Source organism: Ambystoma mexicanum, chromosome 4p, assembly GCF_040938575.1.
Source record: "Ambystoma mexicanum isolate Mex_15411 chromosome 4p, UKY_AmexF1_1, whole genome shotgun sequence".
Classification (NCBI taxonomy): Eukaryota; Metazoa; Chordata; class Amphibia; order Caudata; family Ambystomatidae; genus Ambystoma; species Ambystoma mexicanum.
The window spans coordinates 1173961493-1173972320 of NC_090927.1; positions in this window are offsets into that span (position 1 = coordinate 1173961493).

The following is a 10828-nucleotide window of genomic DNA, read 5'->3' on the forward strand; positions in this document are numbered from 1 at the left end:
AAACCACAGTAAGTGAATGTGTGGCTGCCTTCTCGCGAGTGGACTTTGTATCTCCCATTTGTGTTGAACCAACGGGAGGGGCGGCAGGGGGCTTGCGGGGCGAGACTGCGGTCGACCCATATGAGAGTCATTCTACATTGGGTTTTGCTCCCGCCCAGTCCATCCCAGCCCAGCCGATCATAATACACTCCCCTTTAAACTGTTTGCCGCCTAAAAGTAAACATGATATGTCACTCAATAAGTGCGCCAGTTTGTACGGTGCCCTAACAAACTCGGCGGCCATAGCCAGCCCGGCCATAGTCACCAGCGTGTCGCCTGGTGCTCAAGCGTGCCTCATGACCTCAAGTGCAAGTGATATTGTATGCCCCTATATACAAAAAGAAACAAGTTGTGGATCTCCGCGCGCAAGATTTTACAGTGCACATGAGAAACTGTTCCCTTCGCCGGCACTGCCACTAAGTACGCTGCACGAAGCAGGTTCCCACAACCTCAATATGTTTACATACAATGAAGCGGACGAACCGACACAAAACCTGGGCATTGAGTCACTTACCTGTGCTTCCTCTACAAACACTGAGTGGGAGAGGGTGTCTACTCTCCAAGTGAAGGACTCTAATAACCGTAGAAATTCCCTGAAAGTCGTCAACAAGCTGCTTATAGATCTTAAGCACTTGAACAAAAGCAGAGTGAATAACTCGGCAATAAAAGACTCTGTGCCGGGTGCCACAACCTTAGCGGGGGGGTCTACTACTAATCTTGTGGCTGGTTTGTCCTTACCTGCATTGTCTGGCAAAAGCCCCCTGCAGAGCCCCCCCACGCCTAAAATGGATGACAGAAGAAGACGAAGACGCTCTAGTATTTCACCGAGCCTCCATTGCTCACAGAGGAAACTCCCTAAATTGGGAAGGGTCGACTCCAATACATCGCAAAATCAACCATCGACCATTCTGCATCAATGTGTGGATGGGCCTCCAATTGTGGAAATACGCTCTGACCATATGTCAGAGTCATCCTCATCGGATTCATCATTTATGGAGCGCCCATTCCCAAAAATTAGACGTCTTCCTGTAGGCAAAAGGCGACACACCAGTCTTTCTACGGACAGCATTGGCAATGAACACCCCACACCAAGCATGAAAGATCTCCAAGCCATCATTATGTCATCAACAACAATAGCTTTGGCTCCATTTCTGAAAATGTATGAACATTTGCATGACAGTCTGAAAGACCTGACTGCTCTAATTCTTGGCATGAATGCAAAGACCTCTGAGCTGGAGATTACTCAGACGACTATAATGAACACATCACTGAGCACTAATAAACAGGTGGAAACGGCGTTGGGTGCTTTAATGGATAGTAATAAAAATGCCTTTCTAGACAGAAAACTACTGGCTGAAGTGGCGAAACAGGCATTGAATCTTTTTCAACAAAAAGTTGAAAATTGCGGTCAGTTTGGAGCTGCTGAAGATGGAGGTGTTCTGACCTCTCGGCCCGTAAACAACCCTGTATTCCGCTCTCCTGTCCGGATACCACTAGCCTCATGTGCTCAGATTGCAGCGGCCACTGCTTTAGAACTTGAAAGCAATAAAGACTTGTTGGCTCGTACTGAAAAATCTGTTCCCGCGGATTGTCAGGAACAATCCATGCTGTCGCCTGCCTCTGCTCCATGCCTTGTAGGACCGCAAATGGCAGACCCTCTCCCTTCCACCTGTGACTTAAACACACCCCTGTCGACTAACTTCCAGGACATCCTCTTGGAGACTCAAGCTCCTGAAAATTTGGCTCTTTTGGATCCTCAAATGGCTGCCCCGTTTGATCAAAATCTTGGTCTGGGATTAGCTGTGGGTGGTCACGATTCTGTACAAAAACAAGGATATGATGCTGGCTTGGCAGTGTATGACATATTCAAGCACCCCAAGACTGATTCCATCACAGGTTCGAGTGATGGGAACTGTAGAGGCCATGAACTAAAAAAATCGAAAAACATGCCTACGAAAAAAAGGAACCGTTGTAACGACTCCAGGAAATTCCTGAGAAACCTAAAAACTGTGAATGTCACTATTAACAAAACAACTCTTAAAAACAAAAAGGTTGTCCCTGACCCCCAGTCAAATGATGTTGCCATCGACTTAGTCCAGACCACTAAACCCATAATCGATTTATGTGGCATATCAGAGGAGCTGTTGAACATGTCTGTGTACGAGGACGCAGTGACCGAGGAATTGGCTGGGGCTGACGAAATTAATTCTTCATCTGTCAGCCTCCCTGTATCGGCCCAGCTGATTGACAATACACCTGTCCCCGCGACTGCAGCCGGCCCGCAAATGAACAACCAGGCCGGGCCAGGGTCTAATCAAACTGGCCCAAACACCATTCCTCCCCATGTGCCATTCCAAAAGGCAATTAGATTTGTATCACTGTGTGAAGTCAGCGGGCCAATCACCACTTCAACGGATGACACGGCTCTTTGTTCCAAACCTTTCATGACGCTAGATGAAAAACGTCGTAAGAGTTGTGATCATTTTAACAAAGGCCTTCGCAAAACGGAAGACTTAGGGGCCAAAGTCGCCGTTGATTCTTGTAGCAACTCATCATCGTTGGTGGTCCCGAAGCTCGACTCAACACGCCTCTACCCAAGGGACTCTGTCCCGACTAAGTCGTCGCAGTCTAAGGTTAATGGGCTATCGCAAATAAGACCTCCACTGAAAAAGTACCCTACAAATGAATCTTCTAAGAATATACATCTGAAAAATGATTCACCATACCACCAAGTACTTTTGGAACGAATTGATTCTGCAGACGACTTGATAATGAATCGCCACAATGTCTTGTGGCTATGCCATCTGGTACCAAGTCTTAGGGCAATTGAGTCTGAAGACTTAAAAATTGTCGAATTCCTTGAAGAAACCAAAAATGACGCAGTCATCTTGCACGTCCAGTCTAAGCTCATAGTGGACACATTGCTCCAAGCTAGCCCGGTGCTGCTGTCTCTGGGTTTTGACATTTCCTTAGCCCCTACACGTGTTCCAATTGAGGCTTTGAATGAAGTTGTGAATCCGGTAGAGGCTGGAAGTGCTAATAAAAATCCTTCAGTATGCCCGAGCGAGCGTGGCCCCTCAGCTCTCCCTCTAAGCACTCTTTCTCCAACACAGAATATTCGGAAGTCATTGAGCGGAACCTCCAGCTATAATAACATAAAGATAACAATCCAAGGAGCTAGCCTAGCGCATCAGATCACAGACCTGCCTGAGACTGACACGCCATTTAGGGCGAAAGGAAATGGTTGGTCCTGGGTTGCTGAAACCCTAAACAACACCACGTCATGTTAACGCCAGGCCTTCAAACGACACAATAACCAAAAAAATTATACATTGGGATCCTGGAACACAAGGGGCTTTAGTCACCTGTTTAACTCCACCTGGGCTGACGAGTTAGATTTCATTTGTCTACAAGAGACATGGCTTTGTGAAAAACCAATTCTGGAGGGCTTTGAAATCGCCCATACCCCAGCCATCAAACAGACTAGGGGTAGACCAATGTCTGGCCTACTGGTAGCCGTCAGGATTAATTCAGGGCTTCGGATTCTGAACTCAATTGACATTTCTCCGTATATCCAAGTGACTACGATTGGGGTTGGAAGCCTCGCTGTTGGCCCGACAACTAACCTCTGTATTTTTAATCTTTACTGGAACCATGGGGCAACCGGAGCTAAAAACTTCATAGACGAAGTTACAAAGACTTTGGATGAGCACATGGAATATGGCCATTCAGATGACTTGATTATCTGTGGCGACCTCAACATCGATTGTCTTAGTCATTCAAACACACCAAGACCCAAGAAGAACGTTAACACCGTAGAACTTCACCAGACAACTCAGTGGTGCCTGGAAATGGAGCTGCGGGACTTGTTCATGTTGAATGGTCAAACCCTGGGCGATATTCCCGCAGCCCCAACTTGGAGACGAGGGGACGTTAGCTCTACCCTAGATTATATCTTTGTATCCAGTAAGATTCATATGAGAACGACTGGCTTGTCTGTTCAAACAATGAAGCACAGTGACCATGACATGGTGGTTCTGTCATTTGTGATAAATGACGGAACGCACCAGGATCGCTGGGCCTTCTCAGTGAGAACAGGAGCTAATAGGATTCGTCTAAATCTAGATCCTATTGAGTTGGGCCATATTTTGTTGAGTTTCCAGCTGTCTGAATCCCTGGAATACAACCATCTTTTAACCCAATATCAAGAATGCAGAAACCATATGGGAAACAGCCTATTTATACCGAAGCACAAATTTGACCTCCAAGTGCAACAACGAAAACGCCTTCTACGTTGGCAGTTAAGAACGGCCCGCAAACAATTGCCTACTGCTGCCACTGGTCTTGTAAGAAAATTCAAACAAGGATATAAGAACTGGCTTAAATCTCACAAGTGCATTATGATGCAAAATGACACAGAGCTTATGCTATCAAAAATGAAGAGCTCTAACTCTGCTGACTACTGGAGATTGATAAATGACAACTTTGCTCCACAACATGCTCTTCAGGCAAACCTGGTCTCTGAGTCTGAGTGGGTATCCTTCTATGCCGACCTCTTCAGCAAAACCAATGAGGTGGATGTATGGATCCCTCGAGTGTTGTCACATTGGGACCTAGTATTCGATCACGAAGATATTCTTAAAGTCATCAAGAATTTGAATAACTCAAGAGCTCCCGGTCCAGATGGCTTGACTAATTTTACGCTCAAATTTCAGCCAGAAGTTTGGACCACCTGTTGTGAGCTGCTGTTCAACAGGATTGTCAAATGCTGCGAGACCCCTACATCTTGGAAATCTGCAGTGATCATACCCATTTTCAAAAAAGGCGACCGTCGCAACACAAAGAACTATAGACCAATTGCACTTCTCGATGTGCTGGGCAAGGTCTACGCCACTCTTTTATAACAAAAATTGACGGATTGGTCCACACATTGTAATCAGGTGGACCCCAGACAAACTGGCTTTGTCAAAGGGTTGGGCTGCGGCGTCAACCTTTTAATATTGAACTTGCTGAAAATGGAAGCACTGCGATCAAACTCTAAAATCTATCTCGCTCTGGTTGACTTATCCCAGGCGTTTGATAGCATAAATAGAGACTTGCTATGGTCTAAACTGACCAAATGGAACTGTCCTGAAAGTCTGCTGGCTGCTATCCACGACCTCCATATGAACACGACCGTTAGAGTCCGTTTGGACCAAAAGGGCAACCTATCTTCACCGATTGCCACCTCTCGAGGTGTCAAGCAAGGCTGCCCTCTTGCGGCAATTATATTTAACCTGTTCATATCTGATATCAAAGATGTCTTCAATGGACTACGCACTTTCCCACCTAAACTTCATGGCTCACATGTGGACTACTTAGTCTATGCAGATGACATCATTCTGATGGACTCAACTCCCATAGGTCTACAGCGGAAACTCGTCGCCGTGGAAAAATACCTAACAGATAAGGGGCTGGTTATCAATAGAGGGAAATGTGAAGCCATCGTCTTTGAAAGACTGCAAGGCTCTAAACCAAATGGGCAGAAATTTAAATGGTATGTGGATAAAGAACCCATTGGGCGCGTACTTAACACCAGATATTTGGGAATGCAATTAAGCGCGAGTAGAAATGATGCACCTTGGGCGGACGCAGCCAAGAAAAAATGCCGACAACTGGCGTGCCAAGCAGTCTTGATTAATAAAAAATTTGGGAAATTCTCTCTAAGACCAACGATAACCTTTTTCCAGCAGAAGGTGGTACCTTCACTGATCTATGCTGGTGAAAACGCTTTTGGTTGTGGGTCTGAAGTGTGGAACTCTTTGGAAAGTATTTTTTGGTCTAGGGTTCTCCATCTGCCTAAAGGTACCTCTATTGTTTGCGTCAGATATGAGCTTGGTTACATATCTATGCAAGCGAGAGTTGCGTGGAATCTTTTAAGTGTCTTTAGGAAACTAAATTCAAGCAACCCAATTCCTCAGACGGAGATCCTCCACAGCCTAGACCTCGCCAAAGCCCCCTCAATCTTATTCCAATGGAATAAGTTATGTCATGATGTGCTTAGTTCACACGACATCACGAAACAATTGTTGCTTGAGAATCCTGATGCTGCAAAACTAAAGCTTTGGAGAAATGATTGGATTTACACCTGTACCCAAAGAGCTGCTTCTAAGTCCATGCTTGAAGCGCCGCCCGAGGCAAGAGCCTATGGCTGGGTCCCGCCCTATCTGTCGTGTTTCCCGGACCAGTGGTCTCGTGCCTCCTATTTGCAGTTTAGGCTGAATGCCATGCCAACCAAGGAACGTCTTTGTTACTGGTCTCAATCTACGGATTTGGACCTTACGTGCCGGTTCTGCTCCACCAACAAGGAAACACTTAAACATCTGATCTTAGTATGTCCCGAGTTGGAGAGCGAAAGAAACAACATCTTTAGCCCAATAACAACGAACTTTCAGTTCCTAACTCGAGATGACTGGTGGAGAGCCCTGTTTGATGGGTCAAACAGAGTGGTGTTGTATGCACTAGTTTCTTTCCTTCAAGTTGTAAAAGACCGCTTATACGCCGTCCCGGTGGAGCTGAACGCCGGGACCTCCTGAGGTCTGTACTGGAGGTCGCGATTAACAGTAAAAGTCAGGGGTATAGCGGATGACTAGTGAGCCCTCATTGAATTGGAATGTATGTTAATCCTTCTCTTTTTTAAGGTTTGTAATAAAACCAATAAAAAAAAAAAATTAAAAAAAATTCACAGTCTACTGTCACAATTGCGTAACATCAAACTGTCATTTGCACTCTTGTTTTACCCTCAAAATTATGCAGAAATAGAGCTCCTGCGTTGTCTAGTCTAGTTCTGATATGTTCTGCCAGTCATCGTTTTTTGGCTTAAGTCACTTTTATTCAACATTGAAGTTTTAATTTTTCCTTTGTAAATGCAGAACTAAAAAGTAGCAGATTTGTAGTGTGATGTGGGCCGCAAGCCATTACTGGTGCATTATTTCACATTTAAGCAAAATTAAAGGGGCATGGCTGAAAGGTTTTAAATTAATCATAACCATAGGCACTGCTCGGTGCAAAACTCCAGACCATTATTTTTCAGCCTGCTAAGCCATTGCATGAGGGAAAGACCATAAGTAAATCAACCTCGGTCCAAATACCAAAAGGGGCAGTCCAGTCCGAACTGCTAGGACACATCCTTTTTGCACCAGACCACAAGCAACCAGAGGCATGTTTCCGCCTCAGTTGTGAGCCTCTTGCTCGCTGCTCCATAGGAAACAGAGCTTCACCTCACTGATGAGTCCCAACAACGATTAAGCATGCCTGGGTTGCTTGTGAATCACTTCAGTGGGAACATGGCCTACCAATATGGGCTGGTCTGCTCCCATTGGTGCCAGTTCCAATACTAATTTTCAAATGGCTGGTCCCCTTCTGCAATGGGGCGTACAATATAAACAAATTTGGCGTGTAAGGCTGCATAGAGCAGTGACAGCAATTAAGATTCATTCAAAACCACTGGTCCATCACATTTTTGTGGTTATACTTCACACTTAAGATGAAACGGGCAGAAGGTTCTAGAGATAGAATTCAATTCCACCAATGGTTTTAGAGTCACTAAGTAGTCCCATGATATGTCTATTTATTTATTTATTTATGTATAGTTGGCTTGTGAGGCGCCAAAAAGTCACTTCATAGCACCATCTAACTCTTATACACAGCCCGGGCATTTGCCAACTGCTGTTTGCATTTTGGGACTTTTAATTTTGCATTGTCCATAAATGTGGGCAAAATGAAATGGTTTTATTGGGTTTTTTTAACGTGAGTAATCTGATGTGATGAAATTATTTGGAATTGTAATGTGGGGAATTTTTATTTTGTATTCGTATTTATTAAATGTATATAGCGCTTTATGCCAAAGCGCTTTTCAATATAACAAGAATACATAGCATATATAAAACAGAAACATATTTGCAATAATGAGACAAGCCTTTAAAAACAGTAAGTAGAACAATTTTCCTAGGATAAAGAACGATTGAAGGAGGGTGGAGGAGAGGGGGAGATGAGGGGAGGAGATGAAAGATGGAATTTCAAGTGAGCAAGGGAAGTGTGAGAGGGGGGTGAGGGAGAAGTGAAAGGGAAGTGAAGAATAAAATCAGGTCGGGGAAAGGAGAAGAGAATTTAAGGAGGCACGGATGGAGGAGTAGGAGGTAATGGAGCGGATAGAGAGGGGTAGAGAGTTCCAGTGTAGGGGGGCAAGGAGTTGAAAGGAACAGAAACTAGAAGAGGCACAAGGGGAGGGAGGAACAGTAAGCAAGAAGAGATCAGCTAAACGGAGGGAGCGGGATGGAGTGTAGAAAGAGAGGAGAGAGGAAAGATAGGGGGGAGCGAGATCATGAAGAGATTTAAAGATGAGACAAAGGAAGTGAAATTTAAGTCGGGAGTGAAAGGGAAGCCAGCCAAGGTAAGAGAGCGAAGAGGAAATGGAGTCGTGAGGGGCAAGAAGACAGAGGGTACGGATGGCAGAGTGGTAGAGGGATTTAAGGGGAGTGAAATGAGAGGCAGGGAGTTCAAAGAGGAGGGAAGAGCAATAGAAAAGTCAAGAGAAAACAAGGGTCGAAATTAAGAGTTTAGTTGCATGGAAGGTGAGGGAGGAACGGATTTTATGAATATTGAAGAGGTGGTAGCGACAGGCACGAGAGGTAAGAGAAATATGGTGGGTGAAGGAGAGAGGAGTCGAAGTGGAGGCCTAGATTGCGAGCGTGGGCAGAAATGGGAAGATTAGAAGGGGGAAGTGAATGGAAGGAGGGGGAGACGGAGGGGGAAGAGTGTTGGAGGGAAAGAATAGGACTTCAGTCTTATCAGAGTTGAGGGAGAGAAAGTGGGATGACATCCAGTTTTTAATAGTAGTAAGACAAGAGGAGAGATTAAGGTGGAGGTCAGGAGTGAAGGAAGAGAAGGAGAGGAAAAGCTGGGTGTCATCAGCGTAGAAATGGTGAGAAATACCGAAGGAAGAGATGATGGGGCAAGAAGGGAGGAATAAAGTGGGAATAGGAAAGGGACGAGGACAGAGTCTTGGGGAACACCGTAGTCCAAGGGAAGAGTAGAGGAGGTGCAACCTCCCCAAGAAACAACAAAAGAACGATTGGAAAGATAAGAAGAAAGCCAATTGAGAACAGGGCCTTTGAAACCAAAGGAAGAAAGAGTGTTGAGGAGCAAAGTGTGATGAACGGTATCAAAGGCTGCAGAGAGGTCAAGGAGGATGAGGACAGAGGATTGTTTAGAGTAGCGAGCAGTGAGAAGGGAATTGAGAACATATGTGAGAGCAGTTTCAGTTGAGTGTTTAGGGCGGAATCCAGATTGAGAAGGAGGAAGAAGAGAGAGATTGGATACGAAAACAGAGTTGGAAATAGACTAAGCGTTCAAGAAGCTTAGAGAGGAATGGAAGAAGCGAGATAAGACGAAAATTGGATACAAGAACGGGGTTGGCAGATAATGGTAGTGTGTTTGAAGGCTGAGGGAAAGGTGGCAGAGGAGAGACAGATGCCGAGGAAAGAGGTTAAGTAGGGAATAAGCAGAGGGTAGACCTTGGGAATAAGTGGGGTGGGAAGGGGATGGTGGTTTGTTTTAAATTTTCAAAGCTGGAATTGTTATTGGCTATCCGATATCAGGTGGACAACCTATGCCTACCTCTTAAAACATGTAATTTCAGAAACATCAGATACACAGTTTCTCATTGGTCTTACAAGCTATTAGGTCCTTCGTTATACGGACTAAAACAATTGGTTGGCACGCTTCTGCCATGTCTGGAACATTCGGTTAATTTAGCAGCACGTAAGACAAGACCTAGGTGCAGGGAGATAGGACATGAAGCTACCTCACGACCCAATTAGCCTAGCATCGCTCATTACCCATGCCTTCTGCCATGAAATTGGCTCTGTACTTGGCCTTGCCGAGTATTCTTTTTCTTGGGAATGCACGGGAGGGCACATGCTATCATGTCTGTAGCTTCAAGTTCAAACTCTATTTCCATCTAATTCTATTGTCCCGGGAAGATAGCTCAGCGGCAATGTCCTCACCTTGGAAGCAAGACGACATGAAGCAACACAGGTTCGATCCCCGGGTCCGTGCTTAGAAACCTCTGGGTATTAAGCGCGTTATAAATAACCTATCATATCATATAATATCATCCTTGGCTCACGTGACACGAGACCACAATCTGGTCCATTTTGCAGCTTTTAAAAGCTCTAAATGAATTAAAACTTGACATCCTTTGTGTTCTTTCTTGCACCTTAATGTGAGAATATTCATCCTCCACACATGCGTTCTTTTTCAGAGTAGATAGCTGACCTTGTTTTTTAGGATCTTGACTACGGGCCAGACAGCCTCTCCACGCAGCTCCACTAGCCTGCTATTCTGCTGCGACTCAGCTTCTCATTCATTTTCAATGATTTCTTAGCTTACTATTTTATGATACCAATGTCCAGTTTCTATACAATGACGGCTTCATTTGCATTGTATTCACTACTCGCAGCTAGCCTATGCGATGACTTGATCTATCTTGCGTTTCAGCATCTGTACATTTATTGAACTTCTGTTTTTTGCATTAAATTTGTGGACATATAATCTTCTTCTTTTACACTTGAGAGTTCACTCGATCCTTTACTTCATCATTTGTCCCTTAGGATTCATACCTTGTCTTCAGTCAGTATCTCGGGACGTCATGCACACTTTCTTATGATGTCATCAGTTAATTTTCTTTGCTCTTTCTCATTTTCCTTCATGGAGTTCCTCCTGTACGTTGTCATCACTTCGAGGATAC